The 27,853-nt window shown below is 47.8% G+C and overlaps 1 protein-coding gene across 3 annotated transcripts in view; it reads right to left on the bottom strand.

Annotated features, from left to right (window-relative positions):
• Positions 1 to 27,853, bottom strand: part of lingo2 (leucine rich repeat and Ig domain containing 2) — an 840,266-nt gene that overhangs the window by 658,309 nt on the left and 154,104 nt on the right. For 2 of the 3 annotated variants that reach the window (XM_072517268.1, XM_072517266.1), the window contains exon 2: positions 10,462 to 10,574. The exons of the other annotated variant lie outside the window; for it this stretch is intronic. The gene's annotated coding sequence lies outside the window, so the exon portion shown is untranslated. The remainder of the gene's footprint in view (positions 1 to 10,461; positions 10,575 to 27,853) is intronic. 3 annotated transcript variants of the gene reach the window in all.

Raw genomic sequence — 27,853 nt, 5'->3', positions numbered from 1 at the left:
AAACTTCTGGATAGTTCTCTAACTCATGTACAAGTTGGAAGTTCAGTCTTCCTTCCTTGGACTGTCCTTCTGTAACAGTCAGGCAGCGGAATTCGCCGTCAGCGGGATCCTCCGGTCCGCTGGCAGCGCACCCACGCCCCTGGGTTTCCTGACAGCGTGCATGGCCACAATGTGAAACCCCATTGACCGGCTGCGGGAGAGGAGAAACCCGCTCCCGACGGGGGTGCGCATCGCCAGAAAACGCGACTGGCGGGCAGGAGAATCCCGTCCAATATTTGGAAGAAGTGCAAGGGTGTTCTCTCCTGGGTCACATTCAGCTCCCAGCCAACATTTCCCCCCAAAAAGATTATCGGGTTATCATTTATTGCTGTTCATGGAAGCTTGCTGTGTGTAAATTGACTACAAAATCGCAGAATCTTTATAGTGCCGAAGGAGGCTATTCAGCCCATCAAATATGCACTGGCTGCGTGTTAGAGCACTTCTACTGAAGGACAGATCTGAGGTGTTCAAGACATGCGATCCTGACCTATACAAGAAATCCAGGTACGACCTCCACAAAGCCATCCGAGATGCCAAGAGAGAATATCAAACAAAGCTAGAGTCACAGACAGACTCTCGGCGGTTGTGGCAAGGACTAAACAACATAACGGGCTACAAAGCGAAGTTGAACAGTATCTCTGGCAGCAGCGCACCCCTCCCTCATGAACTCAATGCATTCTATGCTTGGTTCGAGCAGGTCGCCAACAATCCGCTGGCGAGTGCCCCAGCAGCCCATAATTCACCCATACCCACCATCACAGCTTCCGAAGTCAGATTGGCCTTCTTGAAAATGAACCCTCGGAAGGCGACGGGCCCGGACGGGATCCCTAGTCATGCACTCAGAGCCTGCGCGGACCAGCTGGCAGAGGTATTCGCGGACATCTTTAACCTGTCCCTACTCCACTCCGAGGTCCCCACCTGCTTCAAGAAGACCACCATCATACCGTTACCAAAGAAGAACCAGGCAACTTGCCACAATGACTACCGTCCAGTGGCCCTGACTTCAGTCGTAATGAAGTGCTTCGAGAGGTTGATCATGAAGTGCATCACCTCCATACGCCCAGAACACCTTGATCTACTGCAATTCGCATACCACTGCAACCGGTCCACATCAGCTGCCATTTCCCTGGCTCTACACTCATCCCTAGAGCACCTCGAAAACAAGGACTCCTACATCAGACTCCTATTTATTGATTACAGCTCCGCCTTCAACACCATAATCCCAGCCAAGCTCACATCAAAGCTCCAAAACCTAGGACTTAGCTCCCCACTCTGCAACTGGATCCTCGATTTTCTGACCAACAGACCACAATCTGTAAGAATAAACAATAACACCCCCTCCACAATAGTCCTCAACACCGGGGCCCCGCAAGGCTGCGTACTTAGCCCCCTACTCTACTCCCTGTACACACACGACTGCGTGGCAAAACTTGGTCCCAACTCCATCTACAAGTTTGCTGACGATACGACCATAGTGGGCCGGATCTCGAATAACGACGAGTCAGAATACAGGCGGGAGATAGAGAACCTAGTGGAGTGGTGTAGCGACAACAATCTATCCCTCAATGGCAGCAAAACTAAAGTGCTGGTAATTGACTTCAGGAAGCAAAGTACTGTACACACCCCTGTCAGCATCAACGGGGCCGAGGTGGAGATGGTTAGCAGTTTCAAATTGTTGGGGTGCAAAACTCCAAAAATCTGTCCTGATCCACCCATGTCGACGCTACCACCAAGAAAGCACAACAGCTCCTATACTTCCTCAGGAAACTAAGGAAATTCGGCATGTCCACATTAACCCTTACCAACTTTTACAGATGCACCATAGAAAGCATCTTATCGGGCTGCATCACAGCCTGGTATGGCAACTGCTCGGCCCAAGACCGCAAGAAACTTCAGAGAGTCGTGAACACCGCCCAGTCCATCACACGAACCTGCCTCCCATCCATTGACTCCATCTACACCTCCGGCTGCCTGGCGAAAATGGGGAGCATAATCAAAGATTCCTCCCACCCGGCTTACTCACTCTTCCAACTTCTTCCATCGGGCAGGAGATACAGAAGTCTGAGAACACGCACGAACAGACTCAAAAACAGCTTCTTCCCCACTGTCACCAGACTCCTAAATGACCGTCTTATGGACTGACTTCATTAACACTACACCCTGTATGCTTCATGAAAATGAAAATGAAATGAAAATCGCTTATTGTCACAAGTCGGCTTCAAATGAAGTTACTGTGAAAAGCCCCTAGACGCCACATTCCAGCTCCTGTTCGGGGAGGCTGTTACGGGCTCATCCAATGCCAGTGCTTATGTAGTTACATTGTATATGTTGTGTTGCCCTATTATGTATTTTCTTTTATTCCCTTTTTTCCCCGTGTATTTAATGATCTGTTGAGCTGCTCGCAGAAAAATACTTTTCACTGTACCTCGGTACACGTGACAATAAACAAATCTAATCTAATCTAATCTAATCTACCTAGTCCCACTCCCCTGACTGGTCCCCATAACCTTGCAAATTCTTTCCTTTCCCTTTTGAATACCTCGATCGAACCTATCACCACCACCCGGTCAGGAAGTTCATTCCAGACTCCAACAACCCTCTGATGAAATTTGTTTTCCTCACATCGCTTCTACTCCTTTTGTCCACGATGCTGAATCCATGCCCTCGAGATCTTGATGCACCCTTGAGAGGGAACAGTTTGTCACGATTTAATCTGTCCATTCCCCTCAGAATCTTGAACACCTCTGTCAAGTCTCCTCTCTGCCTTCCTCTCTCCAAGGAATACAGATGCAACCTCCCGAGTCTGTCCTCATTGTGACAGTTGTTTACCTCTGGAACCATTCTTGCAGATTCCTTCTGCACTCTCTCCAATGAACTTAGATTTACTTCACTGTTTCCAAAGAAGTTTGTGCCAACTTGAGGCCGTCAAAACGGGTTATAGGAATGCGCGTTCTATCTTTATCTTCTGATGTTGGAGAACTTCCTCGACCCAATTAAAGTTCTGTGTAAGTTGTAAGATCGTCAATGCTTTGACGTCAGGAATAATTCAGCATCTCCTGGCCCCACTTGCTGCAGGTTTGAAATAGTGTGAGATAATGTTTTGTCCAGCCCTTCCTGTCAGTGGGATCTTCTGGGATCTCCCACGGCAACGCCCCATGGCGGATTCTCCAACGGCACGGCCGACAATCAACCATCAGTCCCAAGTCCCTTGATTGAGCTTCACCCATTCTACATCACTTCCATTCTGCAAAACAGATTCAATTCCATGCATGCCTTTTTACTTAAGAGTGAATAACTCGAATTAGTTGCCAGTCGCTCGTTGGTCTACGGGTACCATTCTTGCTTTGGGTGTTATAATGGAGAGCTTGCGAGAGGTTCAAATCCTGCATGAACCCATGTCTGTTTTTGGGTGGCACGGTAGCACAATGGTTAATACTGTGGCTTCACAATGCCAGGGCCCCAGGTTCGATTCCCGGCTTGAGTCACTGTCTGTGCGGAGTCTGCACGTTCTCCCTGTGTCTGCGTGGGTTTCCTCCGGGTGCTCCGATTTCATCCCACAAATCCCAAAAGACGTGCTTGTTAGGTGAATTGGACATAATAATAATATTTTTTATTGTCACAAGTAGGCTTACATTAACACTGCAATGAAGTTACTGTGAAAAGCCCCAAGTCACCATATTCCGGCGCCTGTTCGGGTACATGGAGGGAGAGTTCAGAATTTCCAAATGACCTAACAGCATGTCTTTCGGGATGTGGAAACCGGAGCACACGGACATTCTGAATTCTCCCTCTGTGTACCCGAACAGGTGCCAGAATGTGGCGACTGGGAGATTTTCACAGTAACTTCATTGTAATGTTAATGTAAGCCTACTTATGACATGAATAAAGATTATATTATACTATTGCTACAGCACTTCAATGATTTCTTTCTCGCTGTGCTATAGTTGTTAATTCTCCATGAATCTTCTGAGCTGTCCGTCCTGGTCCTGGTTTATAGGATGGTTGACGGACTCACTTGTTTCACCTTGGTTCAGTATAGTATCTGAAAGAACTGAAACTGCTGCTCCAATATCTAGTTTAAAGTGTTTCCTGTCTTCGACCAGGACTGCTGCACTCCAATAATTTTTTCTTAATTCTTTAATCTTCCCTCAGAAGAGTATCTTAATGTTTTCTGACTCCTTATACTTCATGGCCTCTGTTTTTCTTTGAAACCTTCCCATTCATAGAATCACAGAATCACTACAATGCAGAAAGATGACATTCGGGCCATCCAGTCTGCATCTACGCTCTGAAAGAGCACCAAACCATTTGGACAGTAAGGGGCAATTTAGCATGTCTAATCCAACCAACTCGCACATCTTTGGACTGTGGAAGGAAACTGGAGCTCCCAGAGTCAACCCACACAGACACAGGGAGAATGTGCAATTTCACACAGTTACCCAAGGTCAGAATCAAACCCTGTGTGCCACTGTGCCACCATGCCACCCTTTCTGAATGTTCTGCCCATCTTTTTCTCCTGCAACACATTGACTGAAAATGTCCCATCCTTTTACACCAATGGCAGTACACATCTTTGGTGGGACAATTCTCACACCCATGTCTTCATCTGCCGTGCCAGCAACCGCTTGTATGGGTTTCCGCCATTGGTTGTCTTTTTTGCTGCAGGTGTCTCTCTAATTACCCTTTTTGTATGTTGATGAATTTAACTATATCTTTAATTTGGGATTCAGGTGAGTCCCTCTCTCCTCTGACTACTCATTGGTTTTCCCTCCTGATCTCAACTTGTCCACTTAATTGAACCCATTTTGCCAGGGTCAAGTCAATTATCTGCAAGTTATTGGATTATGCATCATCCACTCATCTAACACCCATTCTATCGTGAAATAGCTCCATTTCAGATTAGCATACTTAGTCTTCTGCTAATCAATACCAATCATTAATAAACATGTTGCTACTTTGCCCATGTCTCTGGGTATGTTTATTGAACTATGTTTGTTCCACAATGGTATTTTTGTGGTGGTTCAAATCTATTTTCAAGACATAAAGAACCTCTGCCTATGTGCTTTTACTTTCAGCTATCCCCAGGGTAACTAGGAAGTCATCTCCAAAGTCGCCCACTGCATACACAAGTGTCCTGACCTATTCACAGTCTGGCTTCACTGCGCGAGCCAATGTGGTATGAAATTGAACACATCCCCTGTGCCACTTTGGCCAACCTGATTTGAGCCTGCAATTGTCTCAAAGCTTTCTCGTCCAAGTAGAGATTTTCCTCATACCATCTTTTTTATCAATCACTTTCATCACATATCATTGTGTTGTTGAGTTGGAGTAGTTTCAATGAATTCAAAGACTGCTGGCTGTAAAATACTAAATTCATTGTAATGTTTATAAGAACACCATACATTAGCTTCTGACCATGCTTACTCTCCACGAGTCCAGATCACCTGAGTGTATGTCACGTCCTTCAATGATATAGCAGACTGTTACAGTTAATCCTTAATGTGATTCAGTCTAACACATTCTATTATGATACAGTACCCAGCAGCCTATATCCTCACAAGAACTGTGAACTACCCTCCCTCTTCAAAACTTCCTGATCACATCCACTTGTACACCCCCCTCCACCTCCCTTCCAATTTTTGGGCATTTTTGACCCTCCATTTGTGCGGCACATCCGCATCTGTGGGTTCATGCTGTTGCTGTTTTATGTTCCGTTCAGCTAGCTCTCAGGCAGGAAGTGGAACTAAAAAAAGTAAATAGGATCCTGCCACTAAGACTGGCAGGAACTCTGGGCTGGATTCTCCGATTTTGCGGCTATGTCTGGAGGAAGCGTGTGGTCTTACGAAAAAAAAGTCAGCATCGCCCCCGCACCAATGCTCCACCCAGTGGAGGGCTAGTAGCCGCGCCACATATACCCCCCCCGGCTGTACCTGCCGATACTGACGCAGAATGGGCGGGTCCGTGGCTGCGCATGCGCACGGCGGTGGCCTGTGGCAGCCACGCCGTATAACATGGCGTGGCCGCGTGCGGATCCGGCCAGCCAGATAGTGCACCCCTCGCCACCCTGGACTACCCCCCCCACCAGTCCCCCCAGCCCCCACCGAAGTCCACCCTGCCAGCGGAACGGCTCCCCCCCCCCTCCCCCCCGACTGTGGCGGCGCTGGATACAGTCCGCAGCCGCCACACCAGATTCACGAAAGTTGAGAGGACGTGTGCCCCACACCGTCAGGAAGTCGGCCCATCGGGGGCGGAGCATTGGAGGAGAGCCTCACGTGACGTCCTAAGGCCATTCCAATGACGTGCCACGTATTGCCCGAGTACGCCGTTTTTGAGGGGGTGTAGCATCCGAAAAATGGCGCCGCCCCCGATTTCGGTGTAAAAACAGATTCCCTGGCCAATCGGCAAAGGCAATTCCAGTGTCGGTAATCGGAGAAACCCGCCCTCTGTCTCTCAGGCCTTGCTGGGTTCTTTAGCCTTTGTTGGCATCCTGCAACCTATAAAGACCCAGGCCTTGGTATCACTCTGTGTTATCCCATAATATGAAGCTTTTCCAATGATCAAGTAAACATCCCCCGGCTTAGTTCTGATCTGTGCTGAGCAGGGTAATCAAAGGAAGATTACAATTGGCCTCAGTACCCTGTGCCTGTGGTCAGAGTGAACCAGTAAGGAGAAAACTGGCTAAGGTTAACTCTCTATATTTGGAACACAGTGGACCCCGATTGAAGAAAACAGACAATGAAGTTCAACGCACCTGACATTCTCTACTGATATCGTAGCATTTGACCTAACTGACTTACCCATTTTATTTTGCAATGCAAGTTTTACACCATACTTAATTGGTTACTTAATTGTTTACATATTTATCAATTGTGACAGAATTGATTAAGTTACCTTTGAGCCAGTAAATCCTTGTTGAAATATACAGCTGCATTTAAAACTAAATGTAGAATCATAGAATTTAAAGTGCAGACAAGGCTATTTGGCCCATCGAGTCTACACTGGCCCCCGGAAAGAGCAACCTACTTAGGTCCACGCCTCCACCCCATCACCGTAACCCAGTAACCCCACCTAACATTCTGGACACTAAGGGGCAATTATGGCCATCCACCTATCCTGCACATCTTTGGACGGTGGGAGGAAACCGGAGCACCCGGAGGAAACCCACGCAGACACGGGGAGGAAGTGCAAACTCTGCACAGGAAGTCACCCGAGGCCGGGATTGAACCCGGGCCCCTGGAGCTGTGAGGCAGCAGTGCTAGCCACTGTGCTGTCGCGCCGCCCTAATAGTCTTTTGCCGATGAATCTTTAAAGAGTAAATGGGCAAAATGGTGAATGCGTTAAATGGAGAGATGCTGTTCAGGAATTTCAGAACCCAGTTAGCTGTCTACAAGTTGACCTGCTATTCCATGCCGAACTTTGGGGAGAGAGGAAACTGGAGTCAAACAGAGCAAGGAGGCTCCTCAGAACAACAAGAGAGTTGATCTGTCACAAGGGGAAGGACGGGTAACCTCCGGATGGGATTGTGGATGTGGACCTGAGTGAGGTCCATGATCATCCATCATGGGCTTCTTCAGTTGTCATTCGTTAAACCCAAGCAAGGGCAAGAGCTCCCTCAACTGTGCCACCGTCTGTGCTGAATAGTTTGCATGAACAATGGACTGGAATTCCGGAGGCATGAGTCAGTGAATGATGCACAGGGCAACATTTTACATTGCCCTCCCATTGATTCACTATTGATTCTCAGGAGTGAATAACTTTCGCCACTGGTGCCTCCTGATTGAAATCATCTGCACGCGCGAGGCTTAAATGAAGTTTCGATCCCTCAAAAAATATATATGTCCAGGTCAGCAGAAATATGAGAAAAGGGACAAAATATCTGCTGATGCACAATCTGAAGTTCATCAAATTAAAAAAAATATACATTCAACTTGGGAAAACGCTTGAATCATTAGCTTGAGTTCAACGATGAGAATGGCTCCTGGTTAGAATAATTACTGACTTAACAGAGGTAATTGAATATGTGCAGAGCAGAGAGAAGGTCAGTCGTATTTCCCTCCAAGATTAAAATTAATAGTACTTGATACCCTTGAATTTTCAATGCCTTAGCATCTTCCTTGCACGTTTATCACTGATGCTAAGGACAAAAGTAACTAATGGCACATTTGAAGATAAATATCTTTTAGGCTCTCTCTCTCTCAGCTGATGGTCACGGGAAAAAACAGATTCACTGGGTCCCAATCTTATTGTAGCGGGAAATACAAGAACAAGTGGCGGGATTCTCCGAAATGGAGGCAGAGTGTCCGCGCTGTCGTGAACGCTGTCGCGTTTCACGACGGCACGAAATGGGTGCGGGCACTACCGATTCTGGCCCCCACAGGTGGCCAGCACAGCGCTGGAGCGGTTCACGCCGCTCCAGCCTCCTTCCCGGCAACAACTGGGCACCGTGCCAACCCGCGCATGCGCAGTGGCGCCACGGGACTTCCTCAACGTGCCACCCCCGATGCAACATGGCGTGGGGGTTCAGGGGCCGGTCGCGTAACAAAATAGGGCCGGGGCTGGAGAGGCCGGCCCGCCGATTGGTGGGCCCCGATCACGGGCCAGACCCCATCAGAGGCCCCCCCCCCCCCGTGAAGGAGCCCCCACAGGCCGCCCCCCGACCCTGCGCGCAGAGTTCCTGCCGGCTGCGAGCAGGTGTGGGCGGCGCCGGCGGGACTCTCCCGTTTCCGTGCGGCCGCTCGGGCCATCAAGGCCGGAGAATCGGCGGCCCGGCCGCGGACAACGGCCCGCAACCGGAGCCGCGCCAAACGCACCGCCGCAAATGGCGGCGATTCTCCGCTCCTCGGAGAATCGCGTGTCGGCGCCGGGGCGGCGTGGCGCGGGTGCGGCGATTCTCAGGCCCGCCGCGGGGCTCAGAGAATCCCGCCCAAGGTCTGCACAAAGGTTATGGAATGGAGATGATTTATTCCACTGGCTTTTTAAACATTCATGGAAAAGTTTAATTCGAGGGAGGGGATTATTTACAATGGGTATTCATGGCCGTTGCGGCAGATCCCCCAAGAATTTACCTCGATTTAAATGCATGTAGCTGTATTTTTTTCTTAATACACTCAAGTGAGAATTCTGCTTTCCCCTTGTGAACTACAGACTACATTCTGCAGCTGTCATTCCATAATATTTTCTGAATCGGCCTATACACAGTTAAAGCCCTTGACCAGAAAGACAGGACACTGAAGGACAGGAAAAAGCTTTCTCAAAGAGATAGGTTTTAAGGAACAACTTAAAGGAGGAGAGAGGTTGAGAGATTAGGGAGGGAATTCTAGACTTCATGACCTTGATTGCTGGAGTAACCACCATCAATTTGAGGGAGGAAAGGGGGGGGGGTGGGGGGAAGGAAATTGGGAATGCACAAGAGGACAACATTGGAGTAAAGCATCGTAGGCTGCCGAGATAGGGAAGTGTGAGATCATGGAGGGACATAAACACAAGAATGAGAATTGTAAATTCTCCCAATCCACATGAATGCTTGATCACATACAATACATTTTCATCTTGCACAATTACAATCTTCATTCTGAATTAATATATTTGTCAGCTAATTAGATTGAGGAGAATGCAAATACTTTGAGAATTCAGCACATGCCCCAAAGATGGCCTTCGTATCTTTTCTGATATAAATCAGACTTGATTAGACTCCCAGGGTACCCCCGAATGGGTCAGGCACGTTGTCTTGCAATTAGCTGAAGTGAGCAGAGCATGAATATCCCATGTTTAATTCCCCATTCTATGCTCAGGTTAAGTGAGATGACTCCAAGAGCTTTATAATCAGTCTCAGTTATGAAGCAGAGAAAAAGGTCTGTCGTGGGTGTCGTCAGTTCCTATCCAACAATCCTCAAAGACCGTACGCCTCGGTTCCTCACGTTCACAATTAAATAGCCAGTCACTGGCATTGTGGTTCACACTTCCCATGTGGGCAATTGGCGCTCATAGAATTGCAGCACAGCCTGAGTCAACTCTCCGCCGGCGCGATTCTCTGTTCTGTCGGCGCACCCCTCACGCGGGTTTCCCGTCGGCATGGGGTGGCTACAATGGGAAATCCCATTGGCCAATGGCGGGAACAGAGAACCCCGCTGCCAGCGACGGAGTGCCGCTGGGAAGCATGCGGCTGAATAGGTGGAGAATTCACCCCAATTTCTTGAGGCAAGGGGGCTGTGATTCCCGTCATCCCCACAGGGAATTTTCCAGTGGCGGAGGTGGTAGGTCTTCCAGTCCCACCGAAGTCAATGGCCAGTTGCATTGGTCGCTGTCCGTGCCATGGAGGCGGGGGGGGCGGGTGCCATTACAACATTGTTTACAACAAACGCCAAATAATATTGCGAGCTGTACATAATACCAACGTTGGAAAACTCATCAAAGTTCACGTACCTCAAATCCTAGCCAATCCTTCTTATTCTGGAAGTTGAAAAGAGTCACTTTCGGTTCCAGAACTCATCTGGTTTCACCACACATGGTAGGGACCGTTCAACAGGAGTCACATTCTGGGTAGCAGAGAAACATCTGTATCACTTTTACGTGAATGTTTTGACAAAAATACACTTTTCCCCTCATAACCTTAAAATACAAGATAGATGACGTCGACCTTGTGGTTGCTGTAAAGAGATTGGAGGTATGATTACGATAGCTTAGTTCACAGTGGCCAGGGTTTTTTTCTCCAATACAGTCTCTGCCAATAGTGAAGTCTAAAGAATGCTTCACACAAATGCTCAGAGGTGTCAGGGAGTTAACGTTTCTTGATTCAAATATAAATTAGTAAATGGAAGCCATATGCTATGTTTATTTAACTCTTGCTCATCACATAGAACATAGAACAAACAGTGCAAAAGGAGGCCATTCAGCCCATCGAGTCTGCACCGACTCACTTAAGCCCTCACTTCCACCCTATCCCCGGAACCCAACAACCCCTCCTAACCTTTTTTGGTCACTAAGGGCAATTTATCATGGCCAATCCACCTAACCTGCACATCTTTGGACTGTGGGAGGAAACCGGAGGAAACCCACGCAGACAATGACCCAGCAGGAATTCGAACCTTGGACCCTGGCGCTGTGAAGCCACAGTGCTAATCATTTGTGCTACCGTGCTGCCCAAACAATAAATTACAATAAATAAGCAGAGATCATGGGCGTCATTCTCCGCCGGCGGGAGTCTCCGTTTTGCCGGCACCGGGGGGGTTTCCCGACGGCGTGGGGCTGCCCCACAATGGGAAACCCCATTGACCGGCCGGTGTTACGGAGACTCCCGCCGGCCGGTCGGCGCAGAAATGTGGCGGGGCGGGTAGGAGAATTTTGCCCATAATCTCAGACAAGAGTCAGTACTTGATAATACTATCCAAGATCATCACTTCCAACACTTCAAAAATACCTCATTGACTATAATGGGCTTTCCAAAGTCCTGGGACGGTGACTGGTGATGTGCAAAAGCATACCTTTCCGTTTATCTTTATTGTCTTTGAGCAAATGCCTTCCTTCCGCTATCAGGAGGATTCGGTTGTCTTTTGATCATGTGCATAAGTTAAGTTCAGCTGCTTTGTGACTGTTTTTAAGTCACGGTGAATTTGATTCCGAATAAGCTGGGGAGTTTAGGTGTAGACAGATCTGAATTAGGAGAACATCCGTAAACTGTCTTCTGCACTCAACCTCCCTTCCTCAAATCTCTGTAGTAATATGGTGACAGATCCCAATTGCCTGTGTGTTTTTAACCCACATTGGAGAGTTAAAACTCAACTAGATTTGTGGATTTTAAGGGCTTGATTTTCAATTACCCATGGGAGGTGAGGTCGGCGTAGGTGCACTTTGAAAACCACATTCCCGGATGGCATGTCTCTGTCATAAAGCTTCTGGGACCCATTGGAATTTTCAAAGTTGCGTGGATGGGGAGAGCCAGGAACTCTCTTGTTACTGGGCTGGGAGGGACCAAAGGCCAAGTTTGAAATCACAAATTGGTGAGCCTTTTGATGCACAGCTGGCATGGAGCCACCAAGACATGTCAGTGCTGAAGCACGTTTTTTGGTGAAAAGTGTTATTCAGTCAGACCAGGCAGGCAAGCTTTTCCTTGGCTATTTGGCCACTTTTCTGAGCTGGCCCTCTGACCTCCTGTCTCCATTATTTCGCAAGGCAGCAGCAAGGCCAGTTTTGATTGCCCTCTGCCTTTGAGGATTATACTCACAAATCAGGTCTTGCCTCTTGGCAGTGCTTGGCACCACTAATTGGGCACCAAGCTCACTTTCGGCCCAACTGGGTGATGTGCCTTTGAAGACAGCGATGCAGAGATAGCACGGGGTTGGAACTCGTAAGTGATTCAGGCGTTGGGTTCTTGACCCAGGACTGCAAACCCAGCCCTGGAAGTTTGAATCCGGAATGTCCCTGATTCGTCTGGCAGTATTCATGCTGCAAGCGAAGTGGCAGCATCATTTTCAGTCAGGCCACGTGTTATCTCCTTGCACTGTGTCCGTTTGTGAGAGATCAATGAGTTGTTGCTTGCTTGAGTGACACATCCCTTCAGGAAGAATAAAGAAAGTCCTGGGGGGAGGGCCAGGAGGGAATTTTTAACTTGGCTAGCTGGGCAGGTCTTCCATTGAAGAACCTGACTGATTTTCATTCAAACAATGATTTTTGTGGCTGTAAAAATGGGATAGTCTTATACCCTTAATTAACCAATTCTCCACTGTTTATGCTAAGTATTCAGACTCTCACTAAATCCCATTCACCAGGCAACTTTGCACTCATTGAGCTATATTACCTCCTGGCATGACAACACTTCAATTTTAGTATTTTCATCCATATTTTGCAATTCGTCCTTGTCATAGGCCCTCCCTATATCTGTAACCTCCTCCATCATTATACTATCAGAAATCTGTGCTCCTCCAATTCTGACCAACAACTTTCATTGCACCAACACTGCTGGATATGCTGAACACAATACTCCAGATGTGGTCTCACCAACACCCTATACAATTGCACCAACACTTCTCTACTTTTACACTCCAGTCCTTTTGCAATAAATGCTAAAATTCTATTTGCCTTTTTAATTACATGCTGTACCTGCAAACCGACTTTCTGCGATTCAAGAGACAACACCCCCAGATCTCTCTGCCCAGACACATCTTGAATCTGCTTCCCATTTAGGTAATAAATTGCCTTTCTTTTTTTTTGGCCAAAATGGATAACTTCACACTTTTCCACATTAAACTCCATCTGTCAAATTTTGCCCCATTCTCCGAGCCTATCTATATCTGTCTGTAAACACTTTGGCCGGGATTCTCCAACCTCCCCCGAGGGGAGGCGCAAATCCCGCCCGGCCGCCCCAACTTCGGCTGCCCTATTTTCCGGCGCCGTATTTCGGGCTGCGGCGGGATTATGGCCATGCTGGTCGGGGGCCATTGACGGCGGCTCCTCCGGCGAATCTCCGGGCCCCGATGGGCCGAGCGGCCGTCCAGTTTTGGCCAGTCCCACCGGCATGAATCACTCACCTAATGCACCGGCGGGACCAGGCAGGTGAGTATGCGGGGGCAGTCCTCGGGGGGGCACGGGGGTGTCTGACCCTGGGGCGGCCCCCACAGTGGCCTGGCCTGCGATCGGGGCCCACCGATCTGCGGGCGGGCTTGTTCCGTGGGGGGACTTCTTTCTTCTGTGCCTGGCCCCTGTAGGGCTCCGCCATATTGCCCGAGGGCTGGCATGGAGAATAGAACCCCCTGCGCATTCGCGAAAATACGGCGGTCGGTCTGCGCATGCATGGAATCACGCCGGCCGTTCCACGCATGCGCAAACTCGTGGCGGCCCTTCAGCGCCAGCTGCAGCGGCGCCAACCCCTCCGCCGTCCACCTAGCCCCCGAAAATGTGGAGAATTCCTCACTTTCGGGAGCTGTTGACGCCGGAGCGGTTGGCATCGGTTTTCCCACCGGCGTGGGGTCTTGGTCCCCAGAAGAGAGAATCCCACCCTTTATCTCCTCTTTACTGACTGCTTTCCCACCTACTTTAGTACCATTCACAAATGTTGCTATGTTACACTCTATGTCCCTTATTTCAGGATACTGCGAGCCCTGGATAGAGTGGACGTGGAAAGGATGTTTCCACTTGTAGGAAAAACTAGAAGCAGAGGACACAATCTCAGACTAAAGGGACGATCCTTTAAAACAGAAATGACGAGGAATTTCTTCAGCCAGAGGGTGGTGAATCTGTGGAACTCTTTGCCGCAGAGGGCTGAGGAGGCCAAATCACTGAATGTCTTTAAGACGGAGATAGATAGTTTTTTGATCAATAAGGGGATCAGGGGTTATGGGGAGAAGGCAGGAGAATGGGGATGAGAAAAATATCAGCCATGATTGAATGACGGAGCAGACTCAATGGGCCGAGTGGCCTAATTCTGCTCCTATGTCTTATGGTCTTATTCTTGCAGACCATTTATAGAGATTGAAAAGAGTTGAGCTCCGAGGAGTGACCCCTGTGGCACCCCATTACAGTTTGCCAGCCAGTGAAGGACCCTTTATCCCTCTGCTTTCTGTCAGTCAGCCAATCCTCAATCAATCTAGTACTCTACTCCCAATCCCCTGCGATCACACCTTCTGGATCAGTCTTTAATGCAGCACCTTATCAAACGCCTTCTGGAAGTCTAGATATAAGTCTATATATGGTAAGTGTGCATGCCCTCCTGTTTAATTGTGCTGAATGTGTGAATACACCTCATAATTTCTTCTCATTCAAACTTACCCGAAAGTCTGTTCTGTGTTTGTTACTGAAAATCACAACTCTCAAAAGGTTTAAAACATTCCCTCTGAACACACATCTTGGTCCGGACAACGGAGAGTTGAGGAGAAAGATATCCTACCATCTCCCTCTCCCCACCCACAATAGTGGGCTAGTTCGGTGCTGTGGTTGCTTGTCATTACGTACCTTCTGCAGCCATTGTGAAATGACAATAAGACATGGGAAAAAAAGGTCACATGCACAGTTGTTTTTCTCCCTGTGTATATGGCACTAGAAAAGCAGAGTATTCCATGGCACTGGATTCTCAAGAGCTGGAATTTACCTCTGAAGGAATGCAGCAGGAAATCACCAGAAATGAAGTGCCGTCATGCAATTCGGTTTTAGTTTTACTTTTGTTTTTTTGTAGAGCACACACGGACAGCTCTTCTGCCAATGTGTCTTCAAGCTGTATTGCAATGTATACCTGCTCGCATGTGCATAACCTAAAAAATGAACCCATACCGTGTTTCCACCATCTCTTGCGAGATTGATGCCTTTCTGACATTATACCTCCTTTATTGTTACATCTGACAGCATCTAAGGACTGTGTAAGGGCAGATGTTCCCTCTAAGTTTGCACTCGTTAGAGTATTCTGCCCAATAATGTCAAACAAAAAATCTGCCTTCAGCCTGTCAGTGATCAAATTTGTGTTCCTGTTCATATACAGTCAATGGGGCTGTGCATTCCACAAGCAGTTTCACGATTTGATTATCTTTTCTGGGGAGAGTCTACACCCACCTTCCTTTACATATCAGGAACCTCCAAGAAACCTCTTTGTCCGTACAGAAATCACAAACGATTGTGCGTTTTATTTAGATGTTTTAATAAAGGAAGAAGTGAAGGCACAGGTTGTGAAGGCTGGTTCCTACACTCTCTCCCTTTCTGCACTTCCCCCATACCATTGTTTGGGATCATGCGTGGTACGGTAGCACAATGGCTAGCACTGTTGCTCCACAGCTCCAGGGTCCCAGGTTCGATTCTTGGCTTGGGTCACTGTCTGTGCGGAGACTGCAGGTTCTCCCCGTGTCTGCGTGGGTTTCCTCCGGGTGCTCCAGTTTCCTCCCACAGTCTAAAGATGTGCAGGTTAGGTGGATTAGCCACGCTAAATTGCCCTTTAATGTCCAAAAAGGTTAGGTGGGGTTATTGGGTTCCGGGGATAGGGTGGAATATGGGCTTAAGTAGGGTGCTCTTTCCACAGGCTGGTGAAGCCTTCATGGGCCGAATAGCCTCCTTCTGCACTGTAAATTCCATGATGCTATGATTTGGGTTTTGGGTTTAACCATGTTGCTTTCAGTTCACAGGAAGTGATAATCTCGGAACAATAAACATCACTGGATATTAGAATTCATGTGTGCAATCCTTCTCCAAAAATGCGTTGATGTCATTGGAAATCATTTTTGATTTGTTCATGAGATGTAGGCATTACTCAAGGCCAGCATTTATTATCTATTCTCAGTTGCTTTGAAAAGCTGCCTTCACCTTCTACAGATTGTGGGGCTTGGTGCCACAGTCTGCATCATCAAAATGCCTCACGCAATAGTCTTTCAACTGGCTGCTTTAAAGCATAAATCACAGTAACAGGGGTTAACCAAGAATCACTTCAACATTTGGTAATGTGTAATAATTCAGAAGACGATACCTCCCTTTAGTACAATGAAGAATGGGCTGTTGGCTGGATATTCCATTCTTGTGTCACTAAATATTTATGCTAACAATTAACATTTTACTTCTGACGTGCCTGCAGAAGCAAAGTAAAGGTCCTCTTAGCAACTGTAATGTCACTTGCTCACTGAACACAGGCCTGAATTTTGCGCATGTAGGACGTGCGCGATGGGCGGGGCTGGAAGTCCCCTCATTGTCCTCTTCCTCCGATGAATGTTGAAAAGACTATGATGTCACACTGGCTGGCCAAGTAAAGGATGGCCAATGCGGAATGGACCATCCAAATTGGAGAAGGGCTGCCGGCAGGAGCAGAAGCGTGGCGGGCACTGGGTCCAATAGGGACCTGGTGGGAGATTTAAACGCCCCTATGGCAAACCGCGGATGGAGGAGGCATAGGGAGCGGAGCAAAAATAAAAGCGATGGCAGCAGCACCTGTGCGACATGCCAGCTGGGAGGGCAGTGCAGATGAGCACTAAGGCCCCCATTTCTCAGACAAGTATCTGCTCACCATCGGGGAGGCGGTGAGTGCCAGGCGAGGCATCCTCATGCTGCGGGATGGCAAGAGAAGGCCACCCCACCAAGTGAAGAAGGTCTGGGCAGGGGTGGCAGCTGAGGTCAGCGTGCCATGTTGCGTCACATCTGGACACGGTGCCATAAAAGGTTCAATGATCTTCAGCGCTGGGCAAGGGTGAGTACGAGTTGGCATGGACCAGTGTGGAGAAGTCTGGAATGGTGGCCGTCATTAACAGCTGTCACAGTGTAGGAATCAGAGTAACTGAAGGCACACAGAGCTGTGCATGTTAAGGCTGTGAAATAAGGGGCTGGATTCTCCGCACCCCAACGTCAAAATCGCGGCCGGCACCGGGGCGGAGATTCCATCTCCCCGCACGGAATCGGGACCGGCGCCGGTTCCTCGAATCTCCGGGCCCAGAAAACCTTGTACTCGCCGAGTACGCTGCACCACATATCACGTACCTGCGGCCATTGCTGGAGGTCCGCTCCACCATTCTCTGCCCTCAACCGGCCGAAGTCCCAACGGCGTGGATCTAACATGGTCCTGTCGGTCGTGAAAGTAGCATGGTGACTGCGGACTCAATCCACGGCCGCCCTGGTCGGGGGCAGGCCGATCGGAGGGCAGGGGGGGCCTAATACGTGGCCGGGCAATTTTGGGGCGGGCGGTCAGGGTTGGGTGCTAAACCGATCCGGGGCACTATGTTGAGGGTCCATCTCCGCGGTCTGAGTCCACTATGGAGCGAGGCGCGGCCGCTGGATGCCGCCGCCGTGCGCATGCACTGCCTCCGACCCGGAAGTGCGGGGGCCCATATCTGCAGCAAAAGCTTCTAGATTTACGCTGGTTCAATGCTAGCCCCCTGCATGAATATGTGGTCCTTACATGTCAGTTTTTCTGGCATGAAAGTCCACCGTTTTTACGACGGCGTGGGGACATAGTCCCAAAAACAGAAAATCCGGCCCAAGATTGGAAGCACTGGATGGATCCATAAGGTACAGATGTGCAAAGATGACGGGAATTTCAACATGACTCGCCGGGGTGGGGGCAAGAGCATGGTATGGTGTCGTAGGTGGAGTAATGAATGGATCTCTCCACTTTATTTTGACACAAGAAACTAGTGCCAACTGAACTGGCATGCTATTCCTTACAAGACGTGAATCCAGTCATGCAAATGGTGTCTGTGGTTATTTCGATTCTCATCAGCAATATTACTTTTCTTGCACTGACTAATACTTTTATCAATGATACAATCAGCTTCACTCTGGGGAGCATTAGTGAAGCTCAGGGTAACTTTAGTACAAATGATTATTATTTTTGAAATCTCCTCTCTGCAATGCCACACATCTTAATATATCTGAATCGCTGATGCAATTAGTGCAGCACAACAGGGAGGAAAATCATATTCCATGGCCTACAATAAATGCCTTCACTCAGTCTTGTTGTGTAACATCTTCTGGCTTTAATTGCGATTTACTGCTGACGTAAAATTTTCTCTGAACATTTGAGCGAATGTGATGTGACTCGAACTGGTCCACAGAGATCTGTGTTGGGGTCTCAACTGTCCGCCTTTTTCATTAATGATGGAGATAACGGGGAACAAAGTCATGGATACAACTTTGCTGACGACACAGATCGGTGGCTTTGTCTGCATTGCAGCTGAAAGCATAACATTGCAAAGAGCCCTTCATGAATTAAGCAAATGGGAAAAGTACTACGGCAAATGAGTTTCCAATGTAGACAAACACGAGGTCACCCACTTCAGACCTAAACAGCCGAGATCAGAGTACTTTCTCAGTGATGAAAAGCTAGAAACAGGAGAGATCCAAAGAGACTCGTAGGCTCGCTCTAAGTGGATCATAAAAATATCATGAATAAGTGCAGAAAATCATCAAAGAAACTACCATTGGAACGCTGCCCTTTATATCTAGAAGAATAGCATACAGCAGGACTACTTTCTCGAAAAGGCTTATTTCAGGTCCAATATTTACAATTTCATCATAACATTCAGTCACTGGTTTATTCTAGTTTACCAGGGTTCCATTGTCATCCCCAAAATTAAGATGCCCCTGAAAACATGCCTCCTTGATCGACCTTTCAGAACTCCAGAGGCGAGGTGAGCATGACTGCCCACAGCCGACGCAGGGAGTGACAGCAAAAGAGGAGGAGGACCTCCTCGTGAACTTGCTCCCGGGCCTGGCTAAACTCGGCATCAAGAGGTTCAGGCAACGGGTGACCAAGGGGGTCGTCGACCCATCTGTCTACCCCCTCTACCACGGGTACATTCACGGTCGGGTATCCCTAGAGAGTGAGCATGCGACGTCTGCTGACACCATTGAGGCCTTCCATGCCTGCTGGGCATCATGGGATTTAATCGAGCCTTTTAATCACGTTTTGGTTTAATGTTTTAATTTTCGTGTGATTTGATTTTTGATTGAAGCAATATCACTTTAAGGTGCTGTCCCTCAGTTTATTTGATTGAGTTAATTGGTTATTGTTACTTTAAAAATAGGAGGGTGTCTGTCCTTGACATCAAGGCAGCGACTTACGGAGTGTGTCATCAAGGAACCTCAGCGAAATTGAGTCAGTGGATATCGGGGATAACGCCCCCTCCTGGTTGGTGTCGTACCTAGCACAAACAAAGATGGCCTTAGTGGTTGGAGATTAATCATCTCAGCTCCAGGACATCACTGCAGGGGTTCCTCAGGGTAGGCCCAAACATCTTCAACTGATTCATCATTTAACTTCCGTCCATCATAAGGTCAGAAGTGAGGATGTTCTCTGATGACTGCACAATGTTCAGCAGCATTCGCAACTCCTCAGATACAAAGTAGTCCAAGTCCAAATGCAGCAAAACATGGACAGTATCCAGGCTTGGGATGACAAGTGGCAAGTAACATCCGTGCCACACAAGTGACCCCCTCCAACAAGAGAGAATCTAACCATCGTGTCTTGCCATTCAGTGGCTGATATTCATTGCTGGATCTCCCACCATCAACAAACTGGGGGTTACTATTGACCAGGAATTGTACTGGACTAGTCATGTAAATACTGTGGTAAAAGAGCAGGTCAAAGACCAGCAATCCTACAGCGGGTAACACACCTCCTGACTCCCTAAAGCTTGTCCACCATCTACGAAGCACGAGTCAGGAGTGTGATGGAATACTCTCCACTTGCCTGGATGAGCGCATCTCCAACCACACTCAAGAAGCTCGACACCATCCAGAACAAAGCAACCCACTTGATTGGCACCCCTTCCACAAACATTCACGCACTCCACCACCAACAAACTGTGGCAGCAGTGTCTAGAAGATGCCCTGCAGAAACTCAGAAAGGCGTCTTGAACAGCACCTTACTAACCCACAGCCCCTTCCACCTGAAACGACAAGGGCAACAAATACATGGGGAACACCACCACCTGGAATCACCCCTCCAGGTCATTCACCATCCCGACTTGGAAATATACATTGCTTTTACAGTGCAGAAGGAGGCCATTTGCCCCTTTGAGTCTGCACTGACCCTTGGAAAGAGCACAATATATCGATGTTTCTTCACGGTCGCTGGGTCAAAATCCTGGAACTCCCTCCCTAACAGCATTGCGGGTATACCTACACCACTTGGACTGCAGTGGTTCAAAAAGCCTGCTCACAAATACCTTCTCAAGGGTAATTAGGGGTGGGCAATAAATGCTGGGCCTACATCCTGCAAATGAATTAGAAAAAACTTTTGATTACCTGCTCTTCCTTCGATAGGTTGGGTCAGATTTGTTTGAAAAAAACATTCTGGAACGTCTTACCACACAAAAGGCACCGGGTGAATGCAATTTGTTGTTGTTGTTATTGTGCAAGATCAAAGTAAACTTAAACGTTTCTACAGTTGTGATGAAATAATAAATATTCATTAAACATGAGCTGACTGGAGTTAAATAGAGGGCGAAGCAGACAGATAAAATACAGGGTACAGCTCTAAATACTGTGCAGGAGCAGATAGATCTATATGTGCAGAAGTCATTGAAGGTGGCGGGAGAGGCGGAGAGAGGAGTTAATAAAGCTTACAGCAGCTGAGGCTTCATCAATAGTCGCATAGAGTCCAAGAGCAATGAGGTTATGCTGAACCTAGTTAGGTCGCAGCTGGAGTACGATGTGCACTTTGGATGACGTACTGGAGAGAGTGCAGAAGAGGTTGACAAGAATGGTTCCAGGAATGAGAAACTTCAGTTATGACGATAGATTGGAGAGGTTGCGACTGTCCTCCTTGGAGGGAAGAAGGCAAAGAGGAAATTCGATGGAGATGTTCAAAATCATGAGGGGGCTGGACAGAGTAGATAGTGAGAAACTGTTCCCATTCATCAAAGGAGCGAGAACGAATTTGGTAATGAAGTGTTGTTGCAACTATATAGTTAGGTAATTTGGACATTCTGAATTATCCCTCTGTGTACCCGAACAGGTGCCAGAATGTGGTGACTCGGGGTTTTCCACAGTAACTTCATTGCAGTGTTAATGTAAGCCTACTTGTGACAATAAAGATTGTTATTATTAATTAAGACCACACCTGGAGTGCTGTGCATAATTTTAGTCCCCTTATCATGGATTATCATAGAATTTACAGTGCAGAAGGAGGCCATTCGGCCCATCGAGTCCGCACCGGCTCTTGGAAAGAGCACCCTACCCAAGGTCAACACCTCGACCCTATCCCCATAACCCAGTAACCCCACCCAACACTAAGGGCAATTTTGGACACTAAGGGCAATTTATCATGGCCAATCCACCTAACCTGCACATCTTTGGACTGTGGGAGGAAACCGGAGCACCTGGAGGAAACCCACGCAGACACGGGGAGAAAGTGCAAACTCCACACAGACAGAGACCCAAGCCGGAATCGAACCTGGGACCCTGGAGCTGTGAAGCAATTGTGCTATCCACAATGCTACCGTGCTGCCTTATTGAGGAAAGATGTAGTGGCATTGGAAGCAGTTCAGAGGAGGTTCACTGGATTGATTCCAGAGATCAGGGGTTTGTCCTATGAGAAGAGATTGAACAGTTTAGGCCGATACTCTCCAGGGTTTAGAAGAATGAAGGAATATCTAATTGAGGTACACAGGATGCTAAACGGTATAGATAAAGTAGACGTGGAGCTGATGCTTCCTCTTGTGAGGCATTCTAAAATGAGAAGTCATAATCTTAGAATAAGAGGTAGCAAATTTAAAACAGATTTGAGGAAAAACTACTTCACCCAAAGGGTTGTGAATCTGTGGAATTCGCTGCCCCAGAGTGTGGTGGATGCTGGGACAGTGAGTAAATTTAAGGAGGTGTGAGACAGATTTTTAATTGGTAATGGGTTGAAGGGTTATGGAGAACAGACAGGACGGTGGAGTTGAGGCCAGGATGGGATCAGCCATGATCACATTGAGGGTGTTTAGCCTCGGGTGGCTAAATTGCCGACTCCTGCTCCTCGGCCATGTGTTCTAGGGAGGAGGTTCTCTGGCTGATTTTGCAAACCAGCTCTTGGTCTGTAACATTGTAGGTAGCAGATGAGGAACATAGCAGCAATGATAGAATGGCAGAGCTGACTCGATGGGCCGAATGGCCTAATTCTGCTCCTATATCTTATGAACTTTTAAATTTATGAACGGGCACAGATTTTAAGTGATTTGCAGAAGGCGCAAGTACAATGTGAGAAAAACGCTTTTTCACCCAACTAATAGTTTGTATCTGGAATGCACTGTCTGGAAATGAGGTGGAGGCAGGTTCAATCAAGGCATTCAAGAGGGGATTAAATGATTATTTGCTTGGAAACTGTGTGAAGGGTTATGGCACGGAAAAGGCAGGCGAACTGCACTGTGTCATAATGCTCATTCGAAGAGCCAGTACAGATTTGATGGGCCAAATGGCTTCCTGTTGCGATTATGTGACATTTTTGACATTGTTGTAACACAAAATAAAAAAACAAAACTGCTGGAAAGACTGAGTAGGTCTGGCAGCATCTGTGGAGAGAGAAAAAAAAGTACACATTTCAAGTCATATGGACTCAAAACCTTAACTCTGTTTTCATTTCAGATTCCCAGCATCCATACTATACTGTTTTTGAAATATACCGCACTGCTCACCAGGGTACATTTATCTGTAAGAAATGTAGAAATATCCATGTGTATGGTGTATCTCTGACGTGTTCTGTTGAAGTCTAGAAGCAGTAACTCAATCCAGCAGCACAAAACTAGTCACTGAACATCTGCAATGCCGTTTATTCTCGAAGGAAATTGAGGCCTATTTCTGTATTCCCCTCTTTAAAACAAAAGCTGTAAATGGACCAGAAAAGCCATGAGTTATCTGAAGTGTTAGCCCAGCTGATGTTACTACTGGACAAGTCAGAACCCAGATTAGAACCTGGCTCGATTAATAAAATCACTTTTATTTTTTGTTGAGAAGCGTAGAAGGTGGCTACTGAACAAGGTCACAGGAGTCTGCTGATGAACATTGAACAGAGGAATAAAACCATTTATTCAACATGAAAAATGAACTATATTACATTACTCCTCACACCAACCACAGCTGTACAGATATATTGCACCCACTTACAAAATCTGACTTATACTCTAATGCTCGCTACAGTCCCTACAGTGCAGAAGGAGCCCATTCTCCGTCTGAAAGAGCACCCTACCAATGCCCACTCCCCCACTCTATCCCCATAACCCCACCTAACCTTCACATCTTTGGACACGAAGGGGCAATTTAGCATGGCCAATGCACCTAACCTGCACATATTTGCACTGTGGGAGGAAACCGGAGCACCCGGAGGAAACCCACACAGACACGGGAAGGACGTGCAGACTCGGCACAGACAGTGACCCAAGGTCGGAATCAAAGCCTGGTCGCTGTCTCTGTGAGGCAGCAGTGCCAACCACTGTGCCACCGTGCCACCCTGAAACTGATTTTAACTGAAAATATAAAAGAAACAAACTGCACCATTCACCAGCCTGACAATGGTGTATGTGCAGAAAACTTTTTTTTAAAACATGAACTGTGCATGTGTGCCCATTCTCTGCTGGGAATTGTAGTTCTCCGCCTCCGACGGCCCGATTTCAGTTTGAAAGTAAGTATTTCTGTTTCTTCTTGGGTTGATGGCAGAAGCACACGCAAATCATGCAGAAAGGTTTCCAAAAGGTCTTTGATGAGGACAGTAGACTAACGAGCAAAGACAGACCGTACAGAATCAGAGGTAAGTATGAGAATGGACAACTAGCTGGCTTACAAGGTGAAAAGCAGATAATGTGGTGGCGGGCAGCTATTCAGAATGGCAGAAGGTGGGATGTCGGGTCCCACAGGTTTAATAGTAGGGGCTGACGCGTACACGGTTAAATGTGGACTGAGTACAGTACCACCCACTGTGATGTAAGAAGGCAGGCGAACCAGGACCAGGGTAAGTCTACAGAGGGACAGAGATATTTTCCAGACACAGGATGGGGTCAGCTCCATACCTGTATTCTCTGCTGTATACATGTATATAGTTACAAGTTTTTCATAAAGACTTGCTATTAATATACTCTGAAGCCTAATTCATGGTGTCCAAAGCAAGATTCTTCAAGAAGGATTGTATTCACAATCGATATCACCAACTTAGATTGTGGCATCAAAAAACAATTTTTAAGATTGTGAATGACACCTAATTGAAATAGATAGTCAACATTTAAGATGGATTTCAACAAGAAGACATTAAGAAACTTTCAAATGTCAGTCTAGACAAGTGTGAGATATTGGGGTCGATTCAGCCACTTGAGTTCAAGTCCGCTGATTGGCACCTTTAGCGGGCAGCGCCGAGATACATCCCACTACTCAATGGAACGTTTCCGGGTTTTTTTGGCCTTGGGGAGATTCTCTCCACCGAGGTCCCACTTGGAGAGACTTCCTGCCGGTCAGATTCTCCTCGCAGATCGGGGCTTCATTTTAGAAGGCTGCCCCAATCTTTAACCCTCCCCCTACCCACTTTCAGGTTCCCCTTCCCCCCACACAGTTTTTGACATTCCCCAATCCTGGCACGTCTCTCGTGAACCTCCCTGTAATTTTGTGAGGGCCCGCCCTCCCCGGGCCAGTGCCAACTGTCGGTGCCGACCTAGCACCTGGGCACCCTGGCACTGCCAGGCTGACACCCCAGCACCCGCCTCCCTTTTCCAACTTTTCGTCGGCCCCCCTCACCCAAACCAAAAGTAAAACAACAACTCCCTCCACTGACGTCTCAATGCTGCTAAAAGATGATAAACAGCTTCCAGCTCAACGTGAGCCCCTTCTCCGACTCTTGAATGGCGAACTTGGTCTTTTCCAAATGCAGGAGCTCGGCCAGATCACTCACCTGAACCACTGCCTTTCGGCAGCTCCGAATCCCGCCAACACAGCAAAATCTGTCTCCGGGCCAACAGGGAGGCAAAGGTCAAAACTTCAGCCTATCCCCCCTCCTGCACTCCCGGATCCTCCAACACTGCAAGTATCGCCGCCTCCGGACTTGGAGCTACCTCTACCCCCAAAATATTTGATATTACGTCCGAAAATCCCTTCCAAAACCCCCTCAACCTCAGACACGCCCAAAACATATGGTCGTGGTTGGCCAGGCCCCCGCGCACCACCCACACCTATCCTCCACCCCCGAAAAGAACCGACTCATCCTGGACACTGTCACGTGGGCTGCATGCACCATCTTAAATTGAATAAGGCTTAGCCTAGCACACAACGAGGTCGCACTCACCCTCCGCAGAGCTTCCCTCCATACCCCAACCCCCAACGCCCCCTTCCAACTCCCCCTCCTACTTGAGCGTGACCTCCTCCATGGGAGCACTCTCCTTCTTCATCAGCTGGCCATATACATCCGCAACCCTGCCCTCCCCAATGCCATCCTCGCCAGAAGCTTATTCTGCAGTACACGGGTGGGGCAGCGTCGGAAACGACGGCACCTCCTTCCTAATAAAGCTCCTGACCCGCAGATGCATGAACCAATTCCCCTTTGGTAACTGGTACGTCCCCCCTAGCGCCGCCTGGTCTGCAAATTTCTCACGAACAAATCCCTCAGCATTCTTTCCTCACTTGCTGCTGCCACCTCCGGAACCTCACATCCAACGCCCCCCCCCCGCCCCGGCGCAAATCTATGATTGTCGCAAAGCGGCACCCACAGTGACATGCCTTCCCATCCGAAGCGCTGCCTGACACTGTTTCCAAACACTCAGTGCTGATCCCACAACTGTACTAGTGGAGTATCTAACTGGCAAGAACGGAAAGGGTGCCAACACCAGTGCGCTCAAGCTGGTCCCCTGACATGAGGCCGCCCTCCATCCGTCCCCAAACCGACTGCTCCTCCACCTCCCATTTCCTGGCCACTGCAATATTTGCTGCCCAGCAGTAATTCAACAAGCTCGGCAACGCTACCCCTCCCCCTCCCCAGCATCGATCCCTCTCCAAGAATACCCTTCTGAACTGTGGCGCCTTCCCTGCCCACACATACCTCAAAATCATCCCAGTAACCTTCCTAAAAAAGGACTTAGGAATAAAAATCTGGTTCTGGAATACAAACAAAGATTTTAACAGCACCATCGATCTTCACCGTCTGTACCCGACCCACCAAAGGCAATGGCAGCACTTCCCACCTGTTAAAGAGGAAATCCAATTATGAGTGGATTCTTCACAGCGGAACAATTAGATGATCTTCATTAGGTCTGATTACCCAGAGTTAAATTTTAAGCAACTTCTCAGACAAGAGAAATTGAAAGGGATTCGAATGTATGAGTAGTTTGATTGAATTTGGCATTGGAAATTGTTCAGAAGACATAGGTAGGGGAAATGTCAACAATCCTGATGATCGCATGCAAAATACTACCAGGAGATCATGGGGGTTCACTTTTGCAAGTTAATCCACCCAACAGCATGTCAAATTCAACAGTAAGATTGGACTTGGATATCAGGGGCCCAATTCACTACCTTTTGCAGTTTTCTTTAAATAATTAAAAAGTCAGAAGGACTGTGAATCAGTGGCATTGTCTCTGCATGTTTCTATCCACCGAAGCTCATGCAGTTTACCCCATAACTTTCAAAAACATCCTCTGAGCAAATTATATTAATGATAAAGCTGTCTGTTGATACAACCAGACAAAACACTGCATTTGAACACGTATTTGTCTGTACATATAGAATCCAACAACAATCTGAGGACAAGACTGCATTGTCACAAAGGAGTGACGTGTTTTAAAGTTGCCCTCTGCCATTATACAGGGAAGGCAAGAGTGGGCATCTGGTGAGTTCCATGCTTGCAACACAGGCTCAGAAAATGGAACCCTGGTCAAATTCTGGTCTTCCGTGGATGCCCTCTCAGATTCAATTATCTTAGGCTTTCCAATAAGTGGTGAGAGTATCTTACCTTTATGGAAGATAATTTATCGTGCCTTAAATCCACTGCTACGATAGCTGAACTGGGAATGTAACAGTAGCACCCCCTTGTGATCAGCACTGGGTGTTTGTGGCTTTCATCAAAATGCTTCTTCAATCTCTCTAAAGGCAATCAAGCCATCACTTGGTAAGGTGAGGCCTGATGTGAAACAATTGACTGTTTAATTTTACAGCAAGGCGAACACAGGAAACAGTAGTCGCAACGTTGCTCACTTAATTAAAAGAGCACAACCTCTCTTTGGTAATTGAGACCAAATAAAGAACATGTCATGTATCCCCACATCAGTGAGTTACCTTACTTGACTTTAAGGTGTCTTCTAACAATCTCCATCATCCTGATCTTGTCACTTCAGCTTTCTTAACAAACCTAATTGCCCTTGTAGGCTTTTTCTTTCAAAACACTAGTTTGCCCATGTTCCTGCGTCTC

This window comes from Scyliorhinus torazame, chromosome 9, assembly GCF_047496885.1.
Source record: "Scyliorhinus torazame isolate Kashiwa2021f chromosome 9, sScyTor2.1, whole genome shotgun sequence".
Taxonomy (NCBI): Eukaryota; Metazoa; Chordata; class Chondrichthyes; order Carcharhiniformes; family Scyliorhinidae; genus Scyliorhinus; species Scyliorhinus torazame.
This window is presented reverse-complemented; position numbering and strand designations above follow the sequence as displayed.